The sequence below is a fragment of the Oncorhynchus clarkii genome, unplaced genomic scaffold (genome assembly GCF_045791955.1).
Source record: "Oncorhynchus clarkii lewisi isolate Uvic-CL-2024 unplaced genomic scaffold, UVic_Ocla_1.0 unplaced_contig_2029_pilon_pilon, whole genome shotgun sequence".
NCBI classification, from domain to species: domain Eukaryota; kingdom Metazoa; phylum Chordata; class Actinopteri; order Salmoniformes; family Salmonidae; genus Oncorhynchus; species Oncorhynchus clarkii.
Window position 1 is genome coordinate 25001 of NW_027261017.1, and position 25133 is coordinate 50133.

Below are 25133 nucleotides of genomic sequence, written 5' to 3' on the forward strand. Positions count from 1 at the left end.
TGATCAAATCAAATAATGGACAATGCGTTTACCTCAAAATCTAGGCAGTGCATTCAGCATTTGTTTTTAGGCTAGGAGACTGTCAATGTCTGTAGTCCATTAGGGCCCTTCAATGTTTTGACTGATTGCCCCCCCCCCCCCCCCCAAAAAAAAAATAAATAATAATATTCCCCCTATTCCCCGTTGACCGTTTGTCCCTGCTTCTGCAGGTTTTCGCTCTCAAAAGTACACCTTTTTAATAGAAATATATGTCCACGACAACATTTAAAACCCTAGCAGGAAACCACTTTTGAGGTCTGGGAAAAACGGAAGACATATCGATTTTGGGGTGTAGTTACCCTTTTTTAGGCAAGTGTGCGCCAGGAAGAGACCTTTGTTTGGTTAAGCGGTGTTGCTGTAGCGCTCATGTGATTGATTGATGCAAATAATCATGATATAATTCTGCCAGGCCGGCATAGGCTACTTTGCAGTTAACATTTGATTGAGAAGGTTTTTGTGGGAAGCCTTTCCTTCTCTACCACAAGAAGGTTATCATTAGCCTCATCGCTAACGGCTACACAAAGTGTAGACATGCGCGCGCTCCGCACGCATGCGCACGGAAACTGGGCAGTCCTGTGCAGTTTCTGAAAGTTGCGTGGAAATACGAATCACTGATGCATTTTGTTCATGTCTTATGATTCACTTGGGCAAATGAATGGATTTTCTAACAAGTTGAAGGGAATGATTTGATTTCCTCCTTAGCTCAAAGCATTTTGTAATGTTGTTGAATTTCGGTGTAATGTCTGTATTTCGTGATTCCGTGTGGGCGCGCTGTATTTTATAGGGCCCAGGTCCATGAAGTTGTCATAAGTATGAACCTAGGATATGCCCTCTTTTTCCCCCCCACAAGAGTGAAATATATGGTCTGGAAATGCGAGCAAGGTTTGAGCTTTTCAGTGTGTGTCACAAGGTGGACAATTCTCTGTCCCCCTAAGAGTAAGCGACACGTTGACTTTACATAGTGCACCAAGAGATTGCCTTTCGCTTACGGCCATACCAGCCTGAATACGCCCGATCTCGTCCGATCTCGGAAGCTAAGCAGGGTCGGGCCTGGTTAGTACTTGGATGGGAGACCGCCTGGGAATACCAGGTGCTGTAAGCGTTTTGCTCCAGCAGAGGGTTCTCTTGTGTCATGCGTGGAGCAACTCCCTTTTATTTATCACCCTAATAGTGTTGTGTCTTTTTATTGGACTAAATGCAGTTTGTTAGTGCTTCCCTGCCCTGCCCTGATCAAATCAAATAATGGACAATGCGTTTACCTCAAAATCTAGGCAGTGCATTCAGCATTTGTTTTTAGGCTAGGAGACTGTCAATGTCTGTAGTCCATTAGGGCCCTTCAATGTTTTGACTGATTGCCCCCCCCCCCCCCCCCCCCCCCCCCCCCCAAAAAAAAAATAAATAATAATATTCCCCCTATTCCCCGTTGACCGTTTGTCCCTGCTTCTGCAGGTTTTCGCTCTCAAAAGTACACCTTTTTAATAGAAATATATGTCCACGACAACATTTAAAACCCTAGCAGGAAACCACTTTTGAGGTCTGGGAAAAACGGAAGACATATCGATTTTGGGGTGTAGTTACCCTTTTTTAGGCAAGTGTGCGCCAGGAAGAGACCTTTGTTTGGTTAAGCGGTGTTGCTGTAGCGCTCATGTGATTGATTGATGCAAATAATCATGATATAATTCTGCCAGGCCGGCATAGGCTACTTTGCAGTTAACATTTGATTGAGAAGGTTTTTGTGGGAAGCCTTTCCTTCTCTACCACAAGAAGGTTATCATTAGCCTCATCGCTAACGGCTACACAAAGTGTAGACATGCGCGCGCTCCGCACGCATGCGCACGGAAACTGGGCAGTCCTGTGCAGTTTCTGAAAGTTGCGTGGAAATACGAATCACTGATGCATTTTGTTCATGTCTTATGATTCACTTGGGCAAATGAATGGATTTTCTAACAAGTTGAAGGGAATGATTTGATTTCCTCCTTAGCTCAAAGCATTTTGTAATGTTGTTGAATTTCGGTGTAATGTCTGTATTTCGTGATTCCGTGTGGGCGCGCTGTATTTTATAGGGCCCAGGTCCATGAAGTTGTCATAAGTATGAACCTAGGATATGCCCTCTTTTTCCCCCCCACAAGAGTGAAATATATGGTCTGGAAATGCGAGCAAGGTTTGAGCTTTTCAGTGTGTGTCACAAGGTGGACAATTCTCTGTCCCCCTAAGAGTAAGCGACACGTTGACTTTACATAGTGCACCAAGAGATTGCCTTTCGCTTACGGCCATACCAGCCTGAATACGCCCGATCTCGTCCGATCTCGGAAGCTAAGCAGGGTCGGGCCTGGTTAGTACTTGGATGGGAGACCGCCTGGGAATACCAGGTGCTGTAAGCGTTTTGCTCCAGCAGAGGGTTCTCTTGTGTCATGCGTGGAGCAACTCCCTTTTATTTATCACCCTAATAGTGTTGTGTCTTTTTATTGGACTAAATGCAGTTTGTTAGTGCTTCCCTGCCCTGCCCTGATCAAATCAAATAATGGACAATGCGTTTACCTCAAAATCTAGGCAGTGCATTCAGCATTTGTTTTTAGGCTAGGAGACTGTCAATGTCTGTAGTCCATTAGGGCCCTTCAATGTTTTGACTGATTGCCCCCCCCCCCCCCCCCCCAAAAAAAAAAATAAATAATAATATTCCCCCTATTCCCCGTTGACCGTTTGTCCCTGCTTCTGCAGGTTTTCGCTCTCAAAAGTACACCTTTTTAATAGAAATATATGTCCACGACAACATTTAAAACCCTAGCAGGAAACCACTTTTGAGGTCTGGGAAAAACGGAAGACATATCGATTTTGGGGTGTAGTTACCCTTTTTTAGGCAAGTGTGCGCCAGGAAGAGACCTTTGTTTGGTTAAGCGGTGTTGCTGTAGCGCTCATGTGATTGATTGATGCAAATAATCATGATATAATTCTGCCAGGCCGGCATAGGCTACTTTGCAGTTAACATTTGATTGAGAAGGTTTTTGTGGGAAGCCTTTCCTTCTCTACCACAAGAAGGTTATCATTAGCCTCATCGCTAACGGCTACACAAAGTGTAGACATGCGCGCGCTCCGCACGCATGCGCACGGAAACTGGGCAGTCCTGTGCAGTTTCTGAAAGTTGCGTGGAAATACGAATCACTGATGCATTTTGTTCATGTCTTATGATTCACTTGGGCAAATGAATGGATTTTCTAACAAGTTGAAGGGAATGATTTGATTTCCTCCTTAGCTCAAAGCATTTTGTAATGTTGTTGAATTTCGGTGTAATGTCTGTATTTCGTGATTCCGTGTGGGCGCGCTGTATTTTATAGGGCCCAGGTCCATGAAGTTGTCATAAGTATGAACCTAGGATATGCCCTCTTTTTCCCCCCCACAAGAGTGAAATATATGGTCTGGAAATGCGAGCAAGGTTTGAGCTTTTCAGTGTGTGTCACAAGGTGGACAATTCTCTGTCCCCCTAAGAGTAAGCGACACGTTGACTTTACATAGTGCACCAAGAGATTGCCTTTCGCTTACGGCCATACCAGCCTGAATACGCCCGATCTCGTCCGATCTCGGAAGCTAAGCAGGGTCGGGCCTGGTTAGTACTTGGATGGGAGACCGCCTGGGAATACCAGGTGCTGTAAGCGTTTTGCTCCAGCAGAGGGTTCTCTTGTGTCATGCGTGGAGCAACTCCCTTTTATTTATCACCCTAATAGTGTTGTGTCTTTTTATTGGACTAAATGCAGTTTGTTAGTGCTTCCCTGCCCTGCCCTGATCAAATCAAATAATGGACAATGCGTTTACCTCAAAATCTAGGCAGTGCATTCAGCATTTGTTTTTAGGCTAGGAGACTGTCAATGTCTGTAGTCCATTAGGGCCCTTCAATGTTTTGACTGATTGCCCCCCCCCCCCCCCCCCCCCCCCCCCCCCCCCCCCCAAAAATAAATAAATAATAATATTCCCCCTATTCCCCGTTGACCGTTTGTCCCTGCTTCTGCAGGTTTTCGCTCTCAAAAGTACACCTTTTTAATAGAAATATATGTCCACGACAACATTTAAAACCCTAGCAGGAAACCACTTTTGAGGTCTGGGAAAAACGGAAGACATATCGATTTTGGGGTGTAGTTACCCTTTTTTAGGCAAGTGTGCGCCAGGAAGAGACCTTTGTTTGGTTAAGCGGTGTTGCTGTAGCGCTCATGTGATTGATTGATGCAAATAATCATGATATAATTCTGCCAGGCCGGCATAGGCTACTTTGCAGTTAACATTTGATTGAGAAGGTTTTTGTGGGAAGCCTTTCCTTCTCTACCACAAGAAGGTTATCATTAGCCTCATCGCTAACGGCTACACAAAGTGTAGACATGCGCGCGCTCCGCACGCATGCGCACAGAAACTGGGCAGTCCTGTGCAGTTTCTGAAAGTTGCGTGGAAATACGAATCACTGATGCATTTTGTTCATGTCTTATGATTCACTTGGGCAAATGAATGGATTTTCTAACAAGTTGAAGGGAATTATTTGATTTCCTCCTTAGCTCAAAGCATTTTGTAATGTTGTTGAATTTCGGTGTAATGTCTGTATTTCGTGATTCCGTGTGGGCGCGCTGTATTTTATAGGGCCCAGGTCCATGAAGTTGTCATAAGTATGAACCTAGGATATGCCCTCTTTTTCCCCCCCACAAGAGTGAAATATATGGTCTGGAAATGCGAGCAAGGTTTGAGCTTTTCAGTGTGTGTCACAAGGTGGACAATTCTCTGTCCCCCTAAGAGTAAGCGACACGTTGACTTTACATAGTGCACCAAGAGATTGCCTTTCGCTTACGGCCATACCAGCCTGAATACGCCCGATCTCGTCCGATCTCGGAAGCTAAGCAGGGTCGGGCCTGGTTAGTACTTGGATGGGAGACCGCCTGGGAATACCAGGTGCTGTAAGCGTTTTGCTCCAGCAGAGGGTTCTCTTGTGTCATGCGTGGAGCAACTCCCTTTTATTTATCACCCTAATAGTGTTGTGTCTTTTTATTGGACTAAATGCAGTTTGTTAGTGCTTCCCTGCCCTGCCCTGATCAAATCAAATAATGGACAATGCGTTTACCTCAAAATCTAGGCAGTGCATTCAGCATTTGTTTTTAGGCTAGGAGACTGTCAATGTCTGTAGTCCATTAGGGCCCTTCAATGTTTTGACTGATTGCCCCCCCCCCCAAAAAAATAAATAAATAATAATATTCCCCCTATTCCCCGTTGACCGTTTGTCCCTGCTTCTGCAGGTTTTCGCTCTCAAAAGTACACCTTTTTAATAGAAATATATGTCCACGACAACATTTAAAACCCTAGCAGGAAACCACTTTTGAGGTCTGGGAAAAACGGAAGACATATCGATTTTGGGGTGTAGTTACCCTTTTTTAGGCAAGTGTGCGCCAGGAAGAGACCTTTGTTTGGTTAAGCGGTGTTGCTGTAGCGCTCATGTGATTGATTGATGCAAATAATCATGATATAATTCTGCCAGGCCGGCATAGGCTACTTTGCAGTTAACATTTGATTGAGAAGGTTTTTGTGGGAAGCCTTTCCTTCTCTACCACAAGAAGGTTATCATTAGCCTCATCGCTAACGGCTACACAAAGTGTAGACATGCGCGCGCTCCGCACGCATGCGCACAGAAACTGGGCAGTCCTGTGCAGTTTCTGAAAGTTGCGTGGAAATACGAATCACTGATGCATTTTGTTCATGTCTTATGATTCACTTGGGCAAATGAATGGATTTTCTAACAAGTTGAAGGGAATTATTTGATTTCCTCCTTAGCTCAAAGCATTTTGTAATGTTGTTGAATTTCGGTGTAATGTCTGTATTTCGTGATTCCGTGTGGGCGCGCTGTATTTTATAGGGCCCAGGTCCATGAAGTTGTCATAAGTATGAACCTAGGATATGCCCTCTTTTTCCCCCCCACAAGAGTGAAATATATGGTCTGGAAATGCGAGCAAGGTTTGAGCTTTTCAGTGTGTGTCACAAGGTGGACAATTCTCTGTCCCCCTAAGAGTAAGCGACACGTTGACTTTACATAGTGCACCAAGAGATTGCCTTTCGCTTACGGCCATACCAGCCTGAATACGCCCGATCTCGTCCGATCTCGGAAGCTAAGCAGGGTCGGGCCTGGTTAGTACTTGGATGGGAGACCGCCTGGGAATACCAGGTGCTGTAAGCGTTTTGCTCCAGCAGAGGGTTCTCTTGTGTCATGCGTGGAGCAACTCCCTTTTATTTATCACCCTAATAGTGTTGTGTCTTTTTATTGGACTAAATGCAGTTTGTTAGTGCTTCCCTGCCCTGCCCTGATCAAATCAAATAATGGACAATGCGTTTACCTCAAAATCTAGGCAGTGCATTCAGCATTTGTTTTTAGGCTAGGAGACTGTCAATGTCTGTAGTCCATTAGGGCCCTTCAATGTTTTGACTGATTGCCCCCCCCCCCCCCCCCCAAAAAAAAATAAATAATAATATTCCCCCTATTCCCCGTTGACCGTTTGTCCCTGCTTCTGCAGGTTTTCGCTCTCAAAAGTACACCTTTTTAATAGAAATATATGTCCACGACAACATTTAAAACCCTAGCAGGAAACCACTTTTGAGGTCTGGGAAAAACGGAAGACATATCGATTTTGGGGTGTAGTTACCCTTTTTTAGGCAAGTGTGCGCCAGGAAGAGACCTTTGTTTGGTTAAGCGGTGTTGCTGTAGCGCTCATGTGATTGATTGATGCAAATAATCATGATATAATTCTGCCAGGCCGGCATAGGCTACTTTGCAGTTAACATTTGATTGAGAAGGTTTTTGTGGGAAGCCTTTCCTTCTCTACCACAAGAAGGTTATCATTAGCCTCATCGCTAACGGCTACACAAAGTGTAGACATGCGCGCGCTCCGCACGCATGCGCACAGAAACTGGGCAGTCCTGTGCAGTTTCTGAAAGTTGCGTGGAAATACGAATCACTGATGCATTTTGTTCATGTCTTATGATTCACTTGGGCAAATGAATGGATTTTCTAACAAGTTGAAGGGAATTATTTGATTTCCTCCTTAGCTCAAAGCATTTTGTAATGTTGTTGAATTTCGGTGTAATGTCTGTATTTCGTGATTCCGTGTGGGCGCGCTGTATTTTATAGGGCCCAGGTCCATGAAGTTGTCATAAGTATGAACCTAGGATATGCCCTCTTTTTCCCCCCCACAAGAGTGAAATATATGGTCTGGAAATGCGAGCAAGGTTTGAGCTTTTCAGTGTGTGTCACAAGGTGGACAATTCTCTGTCCCCCTAAGAGTAAGCGACACGTTGACTTTACATAGTGCACCAAGAGATTGCCTTTCGCTTACGGCCATACCAGCCTGAATACGCCCGATCTCGTCCGATCTCGGAAGCTAAGCAGGGTCGGGCCTGGTTAGTACTTGGATGGGAGACCGCCTGGGAATACCAGGTGCTGTAAGCGTTTTGCTCCAGCAGAGGGTTCTCTTGTGTCATGCGTGGAGCAACTCCCTTTTATTTATCACCCTAATAGTGTTGTGTCTTTTTATTGGACTAAATGCAGTTTGTTAGTGCTTCCCTGCCCTGCCCTGATCAAATCAAATAATGGACAATGCGTTTACCTCAAAATCTAGGCAGTGCATTCAGCATTTGTTTTTAGGCTAGGAGACTGTCAATGTCTGTAGTCCATTAGGGCCCTTCAATGTTTTGACTGATTGCCCCCCCCCCCCCCCCCCCAAAAAATAAATAAATAATAATATTCCCCCTATTCCCCGTTGACCGTTTGTCCCTGCTTCTGCAGGTTTTCGCTCTCAAAAGTACACCTTTTTAATAGAAATATATGTCCACGACAACATTTAAAACCCTAGCAGGAAACCACTTTTGAGGTCTGGGAAAAACGGAAGACATATCGATTTTGGGGTGTAGTTACCCTTTTTTAGGCAAGTGTGCGCCAGGAAGAGACCTTTGTTTGGTTAAGCGGTGTTGCTGTAGCGCTCATGTGATTGATTGATGCAAATAATCATGATATAATTCTGCCAGGCCGGCATAGGCTACTTTGCAGTTAACATTTGATTGAGAAGGTTTTTGTGGGAAGCCTTTCCTTCTCTACCACAAGAAGGTTATCATTAGCCTCATCGCTAACGGCTACACAAAGTGTAGACATGCGCGCGCTCCGCACGCATGCGCACGGAAACTGGGCAGTCCTGTGCAGTTTCTGAAAGTTGCGTGGAAATACGAATCACTGATGCATTTTGTTCATGTCTTATGATTCACTTGGGCAAATGAATGGATTTTCTAACAAGTTGAAGGGAATTATTTGATTTCCTCCTTAGCTCAAAGCATTTTGTAATGTTGTTGAATTTCGGTGTAATGTCTGTATTTCGTGATTCCGTGTGGGCGCGCTGTATTTTATAGGGCCCAGGTCCATGAAGTTGTCATAAGTATGAACCTAGGATATGCCCTCTTTTTCCCCCCCACAAGAGTGAAATATATGGTCTGGAAATGCGAGCAAGGTTTGAGCTTTTCAGTGTGTGTCACAAGGTGGACAATTCTCTGTCCCCCTAAGAGTAAGCGACACGTTGACTTTACATAGTGCACCAAGAGATTGCCTTTCGCTTACGGCCATACCAGCCTGAATACGCCCGATCTCGTCCGATCTCGGAAGCTAAGCAGGGTCGGGCCTGGTTAGTACTTGGATGGGAGACCGCCTGGGAATACCAGGTGCTGTAAGCGTTTTGCTCCAGCAGAGGGTTCTCTTGTGTCATGCGTGGAGCAACTCCCTTTTATTTATCACCCTAATAGTGTTGTGTCTTTTTATTGGACTAAATGCAGTTTGTTAGTGCTTCCCTGCCCTGCCCTGATCAAATCAAATAATGGACAATGCGTTTACCTCAAAATCTAGGCAGTGCATTCAGCATTTGTTTTTAGGCTAGGAGACTGTCAATGTCTGTAGTCCATTAGGGCCCTTCAATGTTTTGACTGATTGCCCCCCCCCCCCCCCCCCCCCCCCCCAAAAAATAAATAAATAATAATATTCCCCCTATTCCCCGTTGACCGTTTGTCCCTGCTTCTGCAGGTTTTCGCTCTCAAAAGTACACCTTTTTAATAGAAATATATGTCCACGACAACATTTAAAACCCTAGCAGGAAACCACTTTTGAGGTCTGGGAAAAACGGAAGACATATCGATTTTGGGGTGTAGTTACCCTTTTTTAGGCAAGTGTGCGCCAGGAAGAGACCTTTGTTTGGTTAAGCGGTGTTGCTGTAGCGCTCATGTGATTGATTGATGCAAATAATCATGATATAATTCTGCCAGGCCGGCATAGGCTACTTTGCAGTTAACATTTGATTGAGAAGGTTTTTGTGGGAAGCCTTTCCTTCTCTACCACAAGAAGGTTATCATTAGCCTCATCGCTAACGGCTACACAAAGTGTAGACATGCGCGCGCTCCGCACGCATGCGCACGGAAACTGGGCAGTCCTGTGCAGTTTCTGAAAGTTGCGTGGAAATACGAATCACTGATGCATTTTGTTCATGTCTTATGATTCACTTGGGCAAATGAATGGATTTTCTAACAAGTTGAAGGGAATGATTTGATTTCCTCCTTAGCTCAAAGCATTTTGTAATGTTGTTGAATTTCGGTGTAATGTCTGTATTTCGTGATTCCGTGTGGGCGCGCTGTATTTTATAGGGCCCAGGTCCATGAAGTTGTCATAAGTATGAACCTAGGATATGCCCTCTTTTTCCCCCCCACAAGAGTGAAATATATGGTCTGGAAATGCGAGCAAGGTTTGAGCTTTTCAGTGTGTGTCACAAGGTGGACAATTCTCTGTCCCCCTAAGAGTAAGCGACACGTTGACTTTACATAGTGCACCAAGAGATTGCCTTTCGCTTACGGCCATACCAGCCTGAATACGCCCGATCTCGTCCGATCTCGGAAGCTAAGCAGGGTCGGGCCTGGTTAGTACTTGGATGGGAGACCGCCTGGGAATACCAGGTGCTGTAAGCGTTTTGCTCCAGCAGAGGGTTCTCTTGTGTCATGCGTGGAGCAACTCCCTTTTATTTATCACCCTAATAGTGTTGTGTCTTTTTATTGGACTAAATGCAGTTTGTTAGTGCTTCCCTGCCCTGCCCTGATCAAATCAAATAATGGACAATGCGTTTACCTCAAAATCTAGGCAGTGCATTCAGCATTTGTTTTTAGGCTAGGAGACTGTCAATGTCTGTAGTCCATTAGGGCCCTTCAATGTTTTGACTGATTGCCCCCCCCCCCCCCCCCAAAAAAATAAATAAATAATAATATTCCCCCTATTCCCCGTTGACCGTTTGTCCCTGCTTCTGCAGGTTTTCGCTCTCAAAAGTACACCTTTTTAATAGAAATATATGTCCACGACAACATTTAAAACCCTAGCAGGAAACCACTTTTGAGGTCTGGGAAAAACGGAAGACATATCGATTTTGGGGTGTAGTTACCCTTTTTTAGGCAAGTGTGCGCCAGGAAGAGACCTTTGTTTGGTTAAGCGGTGTTGCTGTAGCGCTCATGTGATTGATTGATGCAAATAATCATGATATAATTCTGCCAGGCCGGCATAGGCTACTTTGCAGTTAACATTTGATTGAGAAGGTTTTTGTGGGAAGCCTTTCCTTCTCTACCACAAGAAGGTTATCATTAGCCTCATCGCTAACGGCTACACAAAGTGTAGACATGCGCGCGCTCCGCACGCATGCGCACGGAAACTGGGCAGTCCTGTGCAGTTTCTGAAAGTTGCGTGGAAATACGAATCACTGATGCATTTTGTTCATGTCTTATGATTCACTTGGGCAAATGAATGGATTTTCTAACAAGTTGAAGGGAATGATTTGATTTCCTCCTTAGCTCAAAGCATTTTGTAATGTTGTTGAATTTCGGTGTAATGTCTGTATTTCGTGATTCCGTGTGGGCGCGCTGTATTTTATAGGGCCCAGGTCCATGAAGTTGTCATAAGTATGAACCTAGGATATGCCCTCTTTTTCCCCCCCACAAGAGTGAAATATATGGTCTGGAAATGCGAGCAAGGTTTGAGCTTTTCAGTGTGTGTCACAAGGTGGACAATTCTCTGTCCCCCTAAGAGTAAGCGACACGTTGACTTTACATAGTGCACCAAGAGATTGCCTTTCGCTTACGGCCATACCAGCCTGAATACGCCCGATCTCGTCCGATCTCGGAAGCTAAGCAGGGTCGGGCCTGGTTAGTACTTGGATGGGAGACCGCCTGGGAATACCAGGTGCTGTAAGCGTTTTGCTCCAGCAGAGGGTTCTCTTGTGTCATGCGTGGAGCAACTCCCTTTTATTTATCACCCTAATAGTGTTGTGTCTTTTTATTGGACTAAATGCAGTTTGTTAGTGCTTCCCTGCCCTGCCCTGATCAAATCAAATAATGGACAATGCGTTTACCTCAAAATCTAGGCAGTGCATTCAGCATTTGTTTTTAGGCTAGGAGACTGTCAATGTCTGTAGTCCATTAGGGCCCTTCAATGTTTTGACTGATTGCCCCCCCCCCCCCCCCCCCCCCCCCCAAAAATAAATAAATAATAATATTCCCCCTATTCCCCGTTGACCGTTTGTCCCTGCTTCTGCAGGTTTTCGCTCTCAAAAGTACACCTTTTTAATAGAAATATATGTCCACGACAACATTTAAAACCCTAGCAGGAAACCACTTTTGAGGTCTGGGAAAAACGGAAGACATATCGATTTTGGGGTGTAGTTACCCTTTTTTAGGCAAGTGTGCGCCAGGAAGAGACCTTTGTTTGGTTAAGCGGTGTTGCTGTAGCGCTCATGTGATTGATTGATGCAAATAATCATGATATAATTCTGCCAGGCCGGCATAGGCTACTTTGCAGTTAACATTTGATTGAGAAGGTTTTTGTGGGAAGCCTTTCCTTCTCTACCACAAGAAGGTTATCATTAGCCTCATCGCTAACGGCTACACAAAGTGTAGACATGCGCGCGCTCCGCACGCATGCGCACGGAAACTGGGCAGTCCTGTGCAGTTTCTGAAAGTTGCGTGGAAATACGAATCACTGATGCATTTTGTTCATGTCTTATGATTCACTTGGGCAAATGAATGGATTTTCTAACAAGTTGAAGGGAATGATTTGATTTCCTCCTTAGCTCAAAGCATTTTGTAATGTTGTTGAATTTCGGTGTAATGTCTGTATTTCGTGATTCCGTGTGGGCGCGCTGTATTTTATAGGGCCCAGGTCCATGAAGTTGTCATAAGTATGAACCTAGGATATGCCCTCTTTTTCCCCCCCACAAGAGTGAAATATATGGTCTGGAAATGCGAGCAAGGTTTGAGCTTTTCAGTGTGTGTCACAAGGTGGACAATTCTCTGTCCCCCTAAGAGTAAGCGACACGTTGACTTTACATAGTGCACCAAGAGATTGCCTTTCGCTTACGGCCATACCAGCCTGAATACGCCCGATCTCGTCCGATCTCGGAAGCTAAGCAGGGTCGGGCCTGGTTAGTACTTGGATGGGAGACCGCCTGGGAATACCAGGTGCTGTAAGCGTTTTGCTCCAGCAGAGGGTTCTCTTGTGTCATGCGTGGAGCAACTCCCTTTTATTTATCACCCTAATAGTGTTGTGTCTTTTTATTGGACTAAATGCAGTTTGTTAGTGCTTCCCTGCCCTGCCCTGATCAAATCAAATAATGGACAATGCGTTTACCTCAAAATCTAGGCAGTGCATTCAGCATTTGTTTTTAGGCTAGGAGACTGTCAATGTCTGTAGTCCATTAGGGCCCTTCAATGTTTTGACTGATTGCCCCCCCCCCCCCCCCCCCCCAAAAAAAATAAATAAATAATAATATTCCCCCTATTCCCCGTTGACCGTTTGTCCCTGCTTCTGCAGGTTTTCGCTCTCAAAAGTACACCTTTTTAATAGAAATATATGTCCACGACAACATTTAAAACCCTAGCAGGAAACCACTTTTGAGGTCTGGGAAAAACGGAAGACATATCGATTTTGGGGTGTAGTTACCCTTTTTTAGGCAAGTGTGCGCCAGGAAGAGACCTTTGTTTGGTTAAGCGGTGTTGCTGTAGCGCTCATGTGATTGATTGATGCAAATAATCATGATATAATTCTGCCAGGCCGGCATAGGCTACTTTGCAGTTAACATTTGATTGAGAAGGTTTTTGTGGGAAGCCTTTCCTTCTCTACCACAAGAAGGTTATCATTAGCCTCATCGCTAACGGCTACACAAAGTGTAGACATGCGCGCGCTCCGCACGCATGCGCACGGAAACTGGGCAGTCCTGTGCAGTTTCTGAAAGTTGCGTGGAAATACGAATCACTGATGCATTTTGTTCATGTCTTATGATTCACTTGGGCAAATGAATGGATTTTCTAACAAGTTGAAGGGAATGATTTGATTTCCTCCTTAGCTCAAAGCATTTTGTAATGTTGTTGAATTTCGGTGTAATGTCTGTATTTCGTGATTCCGTGTGGGCGCGCTGTATTTTATAGGGCCCAGGTCCATGAAGTTGTCATAAGTATGAACCTAGGATATGCCCTCTTTTTCCCCCCCACAAGAGTGAAATATATGGTCTGGAAATGCGAGCAAGGTTTGAGCTTTTCAGTGTGTGTCACAAGGTGGACAATTCTCTGTCCCCCTAAGAGTAAGCGACACGTTGACTTTACATAGTGCACCAAGAGATTGCCTTTCGCTTACGGCCATACCAGCCTGAATACGCCCGATCTCGTCCGATCTCGGAAGCTAAGCAGGGTCGGGCCTGGTTAGTACTTGGATGGGAGACCGCCTGGGAATACCAGGTGCTGTAAGCGTTTTGCTCCAGCAGAGGGTTCTCTTGTGTCATGCGTGGAGCAACTCCCTTTTATTTATCACCCTAATAGTGTTGTGTCTTTTTATTGGACTAAATGCAGTTTGTTAGTGCTTCCCTGCCCTGCCCTGATCAAATCAAATAATGGACAATGCGTTTACCTCAAAATCTAGGCAGTGCATTCAGCATTTGTTTTTAGGCTAGGAGACTGTCAATGTCTGTAGTCCATTAGGGCCCTTCAATGTTTTGACTGATTGCCCCCCCCCCCCCCCCCCCCCAAAAAAATAAATAAATAATAATATTCCCCCTATTCCCCGTTGACCGTTTGTCCCTGCTTCTGCAGGTTTTCGCTCTCAAAAGTACACCTTTTTAATAGAAATATATGTCCACGACAACATTTAAAACCCTAGCAGGAAACCACTTTTGAGGTCTGGGAAAAACGGAAGACATATCGATTTTGGGGTGTAGTTACCCTTTTTTAGGCAAGTGTGCGCCAGGAAGAGACCTTTGTTTGGTTAAGCGGTGTTGCTGTAGCGCTCATGTGATTGATTGATGCAAATAATCATGATATAATTCTGCCAGGCCGGCATAGGCTACTTTGCAGTTAACATTTGATTGAGAAGGTTTTTGTGGGAAGCCTTTCCTTCTCTACCACAAGAAGGTTATCATTAGCCTCATCGCTAACGGCTACACAAAGTGTAGACATGCGCGCGCTCCGCACGCATGCGCACGGAAACTGGGCAGTCCTGTGCAGTTTCTGAAAGTTGCGTGGAAATACGAATCACTGATGCATTTTGTTCATGTCTTATGATTCACTTGGGCAAATGAATGGATTTTCTAACAAGTTGAAGGGAATGATTTGATTTCCTCCTTAGCTCAAAGCATTTTGTAATGTTGTTGAATTTCGGTGTAATGTCTGTATTTCGTGATTCCGTGTGGGCGCGCTGTATTTTATAGGGCCCAGGTCCATGAAGTTGTCATAAGTATGAACCTAGGATATGCCCTCTTTTTCCCCCCCACAAGAGTGAAATATATGGTCTGGAAATGCGAGCAAGGTTTGAGCTTTTCAGTGTGTGTCACAAGGTGGACAATTCTCTGTCCCCCTAAGAGTAAGCGACACGTTGACTTTACATAGTGCACCAAGAGATTGCCTTTCGCTTACGGCCATACCAGCCTGAATACGCCCGATCTCGTCCGATCTCGGAAGCTAAGCAGGGTCGGGCCTGGTTAGTACTTGGATGGGAGACCGCCTGGGAATACCAGGTGCTGTAAGCGTTTTGCTCCAGCAGAGGGTTCTCTTGTGTCATGCGTGGAGCAACTCCCTTTTATTTATCACCCTAATAGTGTTGTGTCTTTTTATTGGACTAAATGCAGTTTGTTAGTGCTTCCCTGCCCTGCCCTGATCAAATCAAATAATGGACAATGCGTTTACCTCAAAATCTAGGCAGTGCATTCAGCATTTGTTTTTAGGCTAGGAGACTGTCAATGTCTGTAGTCCATTAGGGCCCTTCAATGTTTTGACTGATTGCCCCCCCCCCCCCCCCCCCAAAAAATAAATAAATAATAATATTCCCCTATTCCCCGTTGACCGTTTGTCCCTGCTTCTGCAGGTTTTCGCTCTCAAAAGTACACCTTTTTAATAGAAATATATGTCCACGACAACATTTAAAACCCTAGCAGGAAACCACTTTTGAGGTCTGGGAAAAACGGAAGACATATCGATTTTGGGGTGTAGTTACCCTTTTTTAGGCAAGTGTGCGCCAGGAAGAGACCTTTGTTTGGTTAAGCGGTGTTGCTGTAGCGCTCATGTGATTGATTGATGCAAATAATCATGATATAATTCTGCCAGGCCGGCATAGGCTACTTTGCAGTTAACATTTGATTGAGAAGGTTTTTGTGGGAAGCCTTTCCTTCTCTACCACAAGAAGGTTATCATTAGCCTCATCGCTAACGGCTACACAAAGTGTAGACATGCGCGCGCTCCGCACGCATGCGCACGGAAACTGGGCAGTCCTGTGCAGTTTCTGAAAGTTGCGTGGAAATACGAATCACTGATGCATTTTGTTCATGTCTTATGATTCACTTGGGCAAATGAATGGATTTTCTAACAAGTTGAAGGGAATGATTTGATTTCCTCCTTAGCTCAAAGCATTTTGTAATGTTGTTGAATTTCGGTGTAATGTCTGTATTTCGTGATTCCGTGTGGGCGCGCTGTATTTTATAGGGCCCAGGTCCATGAAGTTGTCATAAGTATGAACCTAGGATATGCCCTCTTTTTCCCCCCCACAAGAGTGAAATATATGGTCTGGAAATGCGAGCAAGGTTTGAGCTTTTCAGTGTGTGTCACAAGGTGGACAATTCTCTGTCCCCCTAAGAGTAAGCGACACGTTGACTTTACATAGTGCACCAAGAGATTGCCTTTCGCTTACGGCCATACCAGCCTGAATACGCCCGATCTCGTCCGATCTCGGAAGCTAAGCAGGGTCGGGCCTGGTTAGTACTTGGATGGGAGACCGCCTGGGAATACCAGGTGCTGTAAGCGTTTTGCTCCAGCAGAGGGTTCTCTTGTGTCATGCGTGGAGCAACTCCCTTTTATTTATCACCCTAATAGTGTTGTGTCTTTTTATTGGACTAAATGCAGTTTGTTAGTGCTTCCCTGCCCTGCCCTGATCAAATCAAATAATGGACAATGCGTTTACCTCAAAATCTAGGCAGTGCATTCAGCATTTGTTTTTAGGCTAGGAGACTGTCAATGTCTGTAGTCCATTAGGGCCCTTCAATGTTTTGACTGATTGCCCCCCCCCCCCCCCCCCCCCCCCCCCCAAAAAATAAATAAATAATAATATTCCCCCTATTCCCCGTTGACCGTTTGTCCCTGCTTCTGCAGGTTTTCGCTCTCAAAAGTACACCTTTTTAATAGAAATATATGTCCACGACAACATTTAAAACCCTAGCAGGAAACCACTTTTGAGGTCTGGGAAAAACGGAAGACATATCGATTTTGGGGTGTAGTTACCCTTTTTTAGGCAAGTGTGCGCCAGGAAGAGACCTTTGTTTGGTTAAGCGGTGTTGCTGTAGCGCTCATGTGATTGATTGATGCAAATAATCATGATATAATTCTGCCAGGCCGGCATAGGCTACTTTGCAGTTAACATTTGATTGAGAAGGTTTTTGTGGGAAGCCTTTCCTTCTCTACCACAAGAAGGTTATCATTAGCCTCATCGCTAACGGCTACACAAAGTGTAGACATGCGCGCGCTCCGCACGCATGCGCACGGAAACTGGGCAGTCCTGTGCAGTTTCTGAAAGTTGCGTGGAAATACGAATCACTGATGCATTTTGTTCATGTCTTATGATTCACTTGGGCAAATGAATGGATTTTCTAACAAGTTGAAGGGAATGATTTGATTTCCTCCTTAGCTCAAAGCATTTTGTAATGTTGTTGAATTTCGGTGTAATGTCTGTATTTCGTGATTCCGTGTGGGCGCGCTGTATTTTATAGGGCCCAGGTCCATGAAGTTGTCATAAGTATGAACCTAGGATATGCCCTCTTTTTCCCCCCCACAAGAGTGAAATATATGGTCTGGAAATGCGAGCAAGGTTTGAGCTTTTCAGTGTGTGTCACAAGGTGGACAATTCTCTGTCCCCCTAAGAGTAAGCGACACGTTGACTTTACATAGTGCACCAAGAGATTGCCTTTCGCTTACGGCCATACCAGCCTGAATACGCCCGATCTCGTCCGATCTCGGAAGCTAAGCAGGGTCGGGCCTGGTTAGTACTTGGATGGGAGACCGCCTGGGAATACCAGGTGCTGTAAGCGTTTTGCTCCAGCAGAGGGTTCTCTTGTGTCATGCGTGGAGCAACTCCCTTTTATTTATCACCCTAATAGTGTTGTGTCTTTTTATTGGACTAAATGCAGTTTGTTAGTGCTTCCCTGCCCTGCCCTGATCAAATCAAATAATGGACAATGCGTTTACCTCAAAATCTAGGCAGTGCATTCAGCATTTGTTTTTAGGCTAGGAGACTGTCAATGTCTGTAGTCCATTAGGGCCCTTCAATGTTTTGACTGATTGCCCCCCCCCCCAAAAAAATAAATAAATAATAATATTCCCCCTATTCCCCGTTGACCGTTTGTCCCTGCTTCTGCAGGTTTTCGCTCTCAAAAGTACACCTTTTTAATAGAAATATATGTCCACGACAACATTTAAAACCCTAGCAGGAAACCACTTTTGAGGTCTGGGAAAAACGGAAGACATATCGATTTTGGGGTGTAGTTACCCTTTTTTAGGCAAGTGTGCGCCAGGAAGAGACCTTTGTTTGGTTAAGCGGTGTTGCTGTAGCGCTCATGTGATTGATTGATGCAAATAATCATGATATAATTCTGCCAGGCCGGCATAGGCTACTTTGCAGTTAACATTTGATTGAGAAGGTTTTTGTGGGAAGCCTTTCCTTCTCTACCACAAGAAGGTTATCATTAGCCTCATCGCTAACGGCTACACAAAGTGTAGACATGCGCGCGCTCCGCACGCATGCGCACGGAAACTGGGCAGTCCTGTGCAGTTTCTGAAAGTTGCGTGGAAATACGAATCACTGATGCATTTTGTTCATGTCTTATGATTCACTTGGGCAAATGAATGGATTTTCTAACAAGTTGAAGGGAATGATTTGATTTCCTCCTTAGCTCAAAGCATTTTGTAATGTTGTTGAATTTCGGTGTAATGTCTGTATTTCGTGATTCCGTGTGGGCGCGCTGTATTTTATAGGGCCCAGGTCCATGAAGTTGTCATAAGTATGAACCTAGGATATGCCCTCTTTTTCCCCCCCACAAGAGTGAAATATATGGTCTGGAAATGCGAGCAAGGTTTGAGCTTTTCAGTGTGTGTCACAAGGTGGACAATTCTCTGTCCCCCTAAGAGTAAGCGACACGTTGACTTTACATAGTGCACCAAGAGATTGCCTTTCGCTTACGGCCATACCAGCCTGAATACGCCCGATCTCGTCCGATCTCGGAAGCTAAGCAGGGTCGGGCCTGGTTAGTACTTGGATGGGAGACCGCCTGGGAATACCAGGTGCTGTAAGCGTTTTGCTCCAGCAGAGGGTTCTCTTGTGTCATGCGTGGAGCAACTCCCTTTTATTTATCACCCTAATAGTGTTGTGTCTTTTTATTGGACTAAATGCAGTTTGTTAGTGCTTCCCTGCCCTGCCCTGATCAAATCAAATAATGGACAATGCGTTTACCTCAAAATCTAGGCAGTGCATTCAGCATTTGTTTTTAGGCTAGGAGACTGTCAATGTCTGTAGTCCATTAGGGCCCTTCAATGTTTTGACTGATTGCCCCCCCCCCCCCCCCCCCCCCCCAAAAATAAATAAATAATAATATTCCCCCTATTCCCCGTTGACCGTTTGTCCCTGCTTCTGCAGGTTTTCGCTCTCAAAAGTACACCTTTTTAATAGAAATATATGTCCACGACAACATTTAAAACCCTAGCAGGAAACCACTTTTGAGGTCTGGGAAAAACGGAAGACATATCGATTTTGGGGTGTAGTTACCCTTTTTTAGGCAAGTGTGCGCCAGGAAGAGACCTTTGTTTGGTTAAGCGGTGTTGCTGTAGCGCTCATGTGATTGATTGATGCAAATAATCATGATATAATTCTGCCAGGCCGGCATAGGCTACTTTGCAGTTAACATTTGATTGAGAAGGTTTTTGTGGGAAGCCTTTCCTTCTCTACCACAAGAAGGTTATCATTAGCCTCATCGCTAACGGCTACACAAAGTGTAGACATGCGCGCGCTCCGCACGCATGCGCACGGAAACTGGGCAGTCCTGTGCAGTTTCTGAAAGTTGCGTGGAAATACGAATCACTGATGCATTTTGTTCATGTCTTATGATTCACTTGGGCAAATGAATGGATTTTCTAACAAGTTGAAGGGAATGATTTGATTTCCTCCTTAGCTCAAAGCATTTTGTAATGTTGTTGAATTTCGGTGTAATGTCTGTATTTCGTGATTCCGTGTGGGCGCGCTGTATTTTATAGGGCCCAGGTCCATGAAGTTGTCATAAGTATGAACCTAGGATATGCCCTCTTTTTCCCCCCCACAAGAGTGAAATATATGGTCTGGAAATGCGAGCAAGGTTTGAGCTTTTCAGTGTGTGTCACAAGGTGGACAATTCTCTGTCCCCCTAAGAGTAAGCGACACGTTGACTTTACATAGTGCACCAAGAGATTGCCTTTCGCTTACGGCCATACCAGCCTGAATACGCCCGATCTCGTCCGATCTCGGAAGCTAAGCAGGGTCGGGCCTGGTTAGTACTTGGATGGGAGACCGCCTGGGAATACCAGGTGCTGTAAGCGTTTTGCTCCAGCAGAGGGTTCTCTTGTGTCATGCGTGGAGCAACTCCCTTTTATTTATCACCCTAATAGTGTTGTGTCTTTTTATTGGACTAAATGCAGTTTGTTAGTGCTTCCCTGCCCTGCCCTGATCAAATCAAATAATGGACAATGCGTTTACCTCAAAATCTAGGCAGTGCATTCAGCATTTGTTTTTAGGCTAGGAGACTGTCAATGTCTGTAGTCCATTAGGGCCCTTCAATGTTTTGACTGATTGCCCCCCCCCCCCCCCCCCCCCAAAAAAATAAATAAATAATAATATTCCCCCTATTCCCCGTTGACCGTTTGTCCCTGCTTCTGCAGGTTTTCGCTCTCAAAAGTACACCTTTTTAATAGAAATATATGTCCACGACAACATTTAAAACCCTAGCAGGAAACCACTTTTGAGGTCTGGGAAAAACGGAAGACATATCGATTTTGGGGTGTAGTTACCCTTTTTTAGGCAAGTGTGCGCCAGGAAGAGACCTTTGTTTGGTTAAGCGGTGTTGCTGTAGCGCTCATGTGATTGATTGATGCAAATAATCATGATATAATTCTGCCAGGCCGGCATAGGCTACTTTGCAGTTAACATTTGATTGAGAAGGTTTTTGTGGGAAGCCTTTCCTTCTCTACCACAAGAAGGTTATCATTAGCCTCATCGCTAACGGCTACACAAAGTGTAGACATGCGCGCGCTCCGCACGCATGCGCACGGAAACTGGGCAGTCCTGTGCAGTTTCTGAAAGTTGCGTGGAAATACGAATCACTGATGCATTTTGTTCATGTCTTATGATTCACTTGGGCAAATGAATGGATTTTCTAACAAGTTGAAGGGAATGATTTGATTTCCTCCTTAGCTCAAAGCATTTTGTAATGTTGTTGAATTTCGGTGTAATGTCTGTATTTCGTGATTCCGTGTGGGCGCGCTGTATTTTATAGGGCCCAGGTCCATGAAGTTGTCATAAGTATGAACCTAGGATATGCCCTCTTTTTCCCCCCCACAAGAGTGAAATATATGGTCTGGAAATGCGAGCAAGGTTTGAGCTTTTCAGTGTGTGTCACAAGGTGGACAATTCTCTGTCCCCCTAAGAGTAAGCGACACGTTGACTTTACATAGTGCACCAAGAGATTGCCTTTCGCTTACGGCCATACCAGCCTGAATACGCCCGATCTCGTCCGATCTCGGAAGCTAAGCAGGGTCGGGCCTGGTTAGTACTTGGATGGGAGACCGCCTGGGAATACCAGGTGCTGTAAGCGTTTTGCTCCAGCAGAGGGTTCTCTTGTGTCATGCGTGGAGCAACTCCCTTTTATTTATCACCCTAATAGTGTTGTGTCTTTTTATTGGACTAAATGCAGTTTGTTAGTGCTTCCCTGCCCTGCCCTGATCAAATCAAATAATGGACAATGCGTTTACCTCAAAATCTAGGCAGTGCATTCAGCATTTGTTTTTAGGCTAGGAGACTGTCAATGTCTGTAGTCCATTAGGGCCCTTCAATGTTTTGACTGATTGCCCCCCCCCCCCCCCCCCCCCCCCCAAAAAAATAAATAAATAATAATATTCCCCCTATTCCCCGTTGACCGTTTGTCCCTGCTTCTGCAGGTTTTCGCTCTCAAAAGTACACCTTTTTAATAGAAATATATGTCCACGACAACATTTAAAACCCTAGCAGGAAACCACTTTTGAGGTCTGGGAAAAACGGAAGACATATCGATTTTGGGGTGTAGTTACCCTTTTTTAGGCAAGTGTGCGCCAGGAAGAGACCTTTGTTTGGTTAAGCGGTGTTGCTGTAGCGCTCATGTGATTGATTGATGCAAATAATCATGATATAATTCTGCCAGGCCGGCATAGGCTACTTTGCAGTTAACATTTGATTGAGAAGGTTTTTGTGGGAAGCCTTTCCTTCTCTACCACAAGAAGGTTATCATTAGCCTCATCGCTAACGGCTACACAAAGTGTAGACATGCGCGCGCTCCGCACGCATGCGCACGGAAACTGGGCAGTCCTGTGCAGTTTCTGAAAGTTGCGTGGAAATACGAATCACTGATGCATTTTGTTCATGTCTTATGATTCACTTGGGCAAATGAATGGATTTTCTAACAAGTTGAAGGGAATGATTTGATTTCCTCCTTAGCTCAAAGCATTTTGTAATGTTGTTGAATTTCGGTGTAATGTCTGTATTTCGTGATTCCGTGTGGGCGCGCTGTATTTTATAGGGCCCAGGTCCATGAAGTTGTCATAAGTATGAACCTAGGATATGCCCTCTTTTTCCCCCCCACAAGAGTGAAATATATGGTCTGGAAATGCGAGCAAGGTTTGAGCTTTTCAGTGTGTGTCACAAGGTGGACAATTCTCTGTCCCCCTAAGAGTAAGCGACACGTTGACTTTACATAGTGCACCAAGAGATTGCCTTTCGCTTACGGCCATACCAGCCTGAATACGCCCGATCTCGTCCGATCTCGGAAGCTAAGCAGGGTCGGGCCTGGTTAGTACTTGGATGGGAGACCGCCTGGGAATACCAGGTGCTGTAAGCGTTTTGCTCCAGCAGAGGGTTCTCTTGTGTCATGCGTGGAGCAACTCCCTTTTATTTATCACCCTAATAGTGTTGTGTCTTTTTATTGGACTAAATGCAGTTTGTTAGTGCTTCCCTGCCCTGCCCTGATCAAATCAAATAATGGACAATGCGTTTACCTCAAAATCTAGGCAGTGCATTCAGCATTTGTTTTTAGGCTAGGAGACTGTCAATGTCTGTAGTCCATTAGGGCCCTTCAATGTTTTGACTGATTGCCCCCCCCCCCCCCCCCCCAAAAAATAAATAAATAATAATATTCCCCCTATTCCCCGTTGACCGTTTGTCCCTGCTTCTGCAGGTTTTCGCTCTCAAAAGTACACCTTTTTAATAGAAATATATGTCCACGACAACATTTAAAACCCTAGCAGGAAACCACTTTTGAGGTCTGGGAAAAACGGAAGACATATCGATTTTGGGGTGTAGTTACCCTTTTTTAGGCAAGTGTGCGCCAGGAAGAGACCTTTGTTTGGTTAAGCGGTGTTGCTGTAGCGCTCATGTGATTGATTGATGCAAATAATCATGATATAATTCTGCCAGGCCGGCATAGGCTACTTTGCAGTTAACATTTGATTGAGAAGGTTTTTGTGGGAAGCCTTTCCTTCTCTACCACAAGAAGGTTATCATTAGCCTCATCGCTAACGGCTACACAAAGTGTAGACATGCGCGCGCTCCGCACGCATGCGCACGGAAACTGGGCAGTCCTGTGCAGTTTCTGAAAGTTGCGTGGAAATACGAATCACTGATGCATTTTGTTCATGTCTTATGATTCACTTGGGCAAATGAATGGATTTTCTAACAAGTTGAAGGGAATGATTTGATTTCCTCCTTAGCTCAAAGCATTTTGTAATGTTGTTGAATTTCGGTGTAATGTCTGTATTTCGTGATTCCGTGTGGGCGCGCTGTATTTTATAGGGCCCAGGTCCATGAAGTTGTCATAAGTATGAACCTAGGATATGCCCTCTTTTTCCCCCCCACAAGAGTGAAATATATGGTCTGGAAATGCGAGCAAGGTTTGAGCTTTTCAGTGTGTGTCACAAGGTGGACAATTCTCTGTCCCCCTAAGAGTAAGCGACACGTTGACTTTACATAGTGCACCAAGAGATTGCCTTTCGCTTACGGCCATACCAGCCTGAATACGCCCGATCTCGTCCGATCTCGGAAGCTAAGCAGGGTCGGGCCTGGTTAGTACTTGGATGGGAGACCGCCTGGGAATACCAGGTGCTGTAAGCGTTTTGCTCCAGCAGAGGGTTCTCTTGTGTCATGCGTGGAGCAACTCCCTTTTATTTATCACCCTAATAGTGTTGTGTCTTTTTATTGGACTAAATGCAGTTTGTTAGTGCTTCCCTGCCCTGCCCTGATCAAATCAAATAATGGACAATGCGTTTACCTCAAAATCTAGGCAGTGCATTCAGCATTTGTTTTTAGGCTAGGAGACTGTCAATGTCTGTAGTCCATTAGGGCCCTTCAATGTTTTGACTGATTGCCCCCCCCCCCCCCCCCCCCCCCCCAAAAAAATAAATAAATAATAATATTCCCCCTATTCCCCGTTGACCGTTTGTCCCTGCTTCTGCAGGTTTTCGCTCTCAAAAGTACACCTTTTTAATAGAAATATATGTCCACGACAACATTTAAAACCCTAGCAGGAAACCACTTTTGAGGTCTGGGAAAAACGGAAGACATATCGATTTTGGGGTGTAGTTACCCTTTTTTAGGCAAGTGTGCGCCAGGAAGAGACCTTTGTTTGGTTAAGCGGTGTTGCTGTAGCGCTCATGTGATTGATTGATGCAAATAATCATGATATAATTCTGCCAGGCCGGCATAGGCTACTTTGCAGTTAACATTTGATTGAGAAGGTTTTTGTGGGAAGCCTTTCCTTCTCTACCACAAGAAGGTTATCATTAGCCTCATCGCTAACGGCTACACAAAGTGTAGACATGCGCGCGCTCCGCACGCATGCGCACGGAAACTGGGCAGTCCTGTGCAGTTTCTGAAAGTTGCGTGGAAATACGAATCACTGATGCATTTTGTTCATGTCTTATGATTCACTTGGGCAAATGAATGGATTTTCTAACAAGTTGAAGGGAATGATTTGATTTCCTCCTTAGCTCAAAGCATTTTGTAATGTTGTTGAATTTCGGTGTAATGTCTGTATTTCGTGATTCCGTGTGGGCGCGCTGTATTTTATAGGGCCCAGGTCCATGAAGTTGTCATAAGTATGAACCTAGGATATGCCCTCTTTTTCCCCCCCACAAGAGTGAAATATATGGTCTGGAAATGCGAGCAAGGTTTGAGCTTTTCAGTGTGTGTCACAAGGTGGACAATTCTCTGTCCCCCTAAGAGTAAG

The 25133-nt window shown here is 45.0% G+C and overlaps 19 non-coding genes across 19 annotated transcripts; all 19 read left to right on the plus strand.

Moving 5' to 3' along the window:
• The first annotated feature begins 1022 nt into the window (after positions 1 to 1022).
• LOC139403400 (5S ribosomal RNA) lies at positions 1023 to 1141 on the plus strand. Its single transcript, XR_011633448.1, has one exon. It is a non-coding gene; the product is annotated as a 5S ribosomal RNA (ribosomal RNA).
• Positions 1142 to 2301: 1160 nt separating this feature from the next.
• LOC139403401 (5S ribosomal RNA) lies at positions 2302 to 2420 on the plus strand. Its single transcript, XR_011633449.1, has one exon. It is a non-coding gene; the product is annotated as a 5S ribosomal RNA (ribosomal RNA).
• A 1150-nt stretch (positions 2421 to 3570) lies between these two features.
• LOC139403402 (5S ribosomal RNA) lies at positions 3571 to 3689 on the plus strand. The gene has a single exon (XR_011633450.1). It is a non-coding gene; the product is annotated as a 5S ribosomal RNA (ribosomal RNA).
• Positions 3690 to 4855: 1166 nt separating this feature from the next.
• LOC139403404 (5S ribosomal RNA) lies at positions 4856 to 4974 on the plus strand. The gene has a single exon (XR_011633452.1). It is a non-coding gene; the product is annotated as a 5S ribosomal RNA (ribosomal RNA).
• Positions 4975 to 6116: 1142 nt separating this feature from the next.
• LOC139403405 (5S ribosomal RNA) lies at positions 6117 to 6235 on the plus strand. The gene has a single exon (XR_011633453.1). It is a non-coding gene; the product is annotated as a 5S ribosomal RNA (ribosomal RNA).
• Positions 6236 to 7382: 1147 nt separating this feature from the next.
• Positions 7383 to 7501, plus strand: LOC139403406 (5S ribosomal RNA). Its single transcript, XR_011633454.1, has one exon. It is a non-coding gene; the product is annotated as a 5S ribosomal RNA (ribosomal RNA).
• A 1149-nt stretch (positions 7502 to 8650) lies between these two features.
• Positions 8651 to 8769, plus strand: LOC139403407 (5S ribosomal RNA). Its single transcript, XR_011633455.1, has one exon. It is a non-coding gene; the product is annotated as a 5S ribosomal RNA (ribosomal RNA).
• A 1156-nt stretch (positions 8770 to 9925) lies between these two features.
• Positions 9926 to 10044, plus strand: LOC139403408 (5S ribosomal RNA). The gene has a single exon (XR_011633456.1). It is a non-coding gene; the product is annotated as a 5S ribosomal RNA (ribosomal RNA).
• A 1148-nt stretch (positions 10045 to 11192) lies between these two features.
• On the plus strand, positions 11193 to 11311 carry LOC139403409 (5S ribosomal RNA). The gene has a single exon (XR_011633457.1). It is a non-coding gene; the product is annotated as a 5S ribosomal RNA (ribosomal RNA).
• A 1155-nt stretch (positions 11312 to 12466) lies between these two features.
• LOC139403410 (5S ribosomal RNA) lies at positions 12467 to 12585 on the plus strand. The gene has a single exon (XR_011633458.1). It is a non-coding gene; the product is annotated as a 5S ribosomal RNA (ribosomal RNA).
• Positions 12586 to 13738: 1153 nt separating this feature from the next.
• Positions 13739 to 13857, plus strand: LOC139403411 (5S ribosomal RNA). Its single transcript, XR_011633459.1, has one exon. It is a non-coding gene; the product is annotated as a 5S ribosomal RNA (ribosomal RNA).
• Positions 13858 to 15009: 1152 nt separating this feature from the next.
• Positions 15010 to 15128, plus strand: LOC139403412 (5S ribosomal RNA). Its single transcript, XR_011633460.1, has one exon. It is a non-coding gene; the product is annotated as a 5S ribosomal RNA (ribosomal RNA).
• A 1148-nt stretch (positions 15129 to 16276) lies between these two features.
• Positions 16277 to 16395, plus strand: LOC139403413 (5S ribosomal RNA). The gene has a single exon (XR_011633461.1). It is a non-coding gene; the product is annotated as a 5S ribosomal RNA (ribosomal RNA).
• Positions 16396 to 17553: 1158 nt separating this feature from the next.
• Positions 17554 to 17672, plus strand: LOC139403415 (5S ribosomal RNA). Its single transcript, XR_011633463.1, has one exon. It is a non-coding gene; the product is annotated as a 5S ribosomal RNA (ribosomal RNA).
• Positions 17673 to 18814: 1142 nt separating this feature from the next.
• On the plus strand, positions 18815 to 18933 carry LOC139403416 (5S ribosomal RNA). The gene has a single exon (XR_011633464.1). It is a non-coding gene; the product is annotated as a 5S ribosomal RNA (ribosomal RNA).
• Positions 18934 to 20086: 1153 nt separating this feature from the next.
• LOC139403417 (5S ribosomal RNA) lies at positions 20087 to 20205 on the plus strand. The gene has a single exon (XR_011633465.1). It is a non-coding gene; the product is annotated as a 5S ribosomal RNA (ribosomal RNA).
• A 1152-nt stretch (positions 20206 to 21357) lies between these two features.
• On the plus strand, positions 21358 to 21476 carry LOC139403418 (5S ribosomal RNA). Its single transcript, XR_011633466.1, has one exon. It is a non-coding gene; the product is annotated as a 5S ribosomal RNA (ribosomal RNA).
• A 1156-nt stretch (positions 21477 to 22632) lies between these two features.
• LOC139403419 (5S ribosomal RNA) lies at positions 22633 to 22751 on the plus strand. The gene has a single exon (XR_011633467.1). It is a non-coding gene; the product is annotated as a 5S ribosomal RNA (ribosomal RNA).
• A 1149-nt stretch (positions 22752 to 23900) lies between these two features.
• Positions 23901 to 24019, plus strand: LOC139403420 (5S ribosomal RNA). The gene has a single exon (XR_011633468.1). It is a non-coding gene; the product is annotated as a 5S ribosomal RNA (ribosomal RNA).
• The last annotated feature ends 1114 nt before the right edge of the window (positions 24020 to 25133 follow it).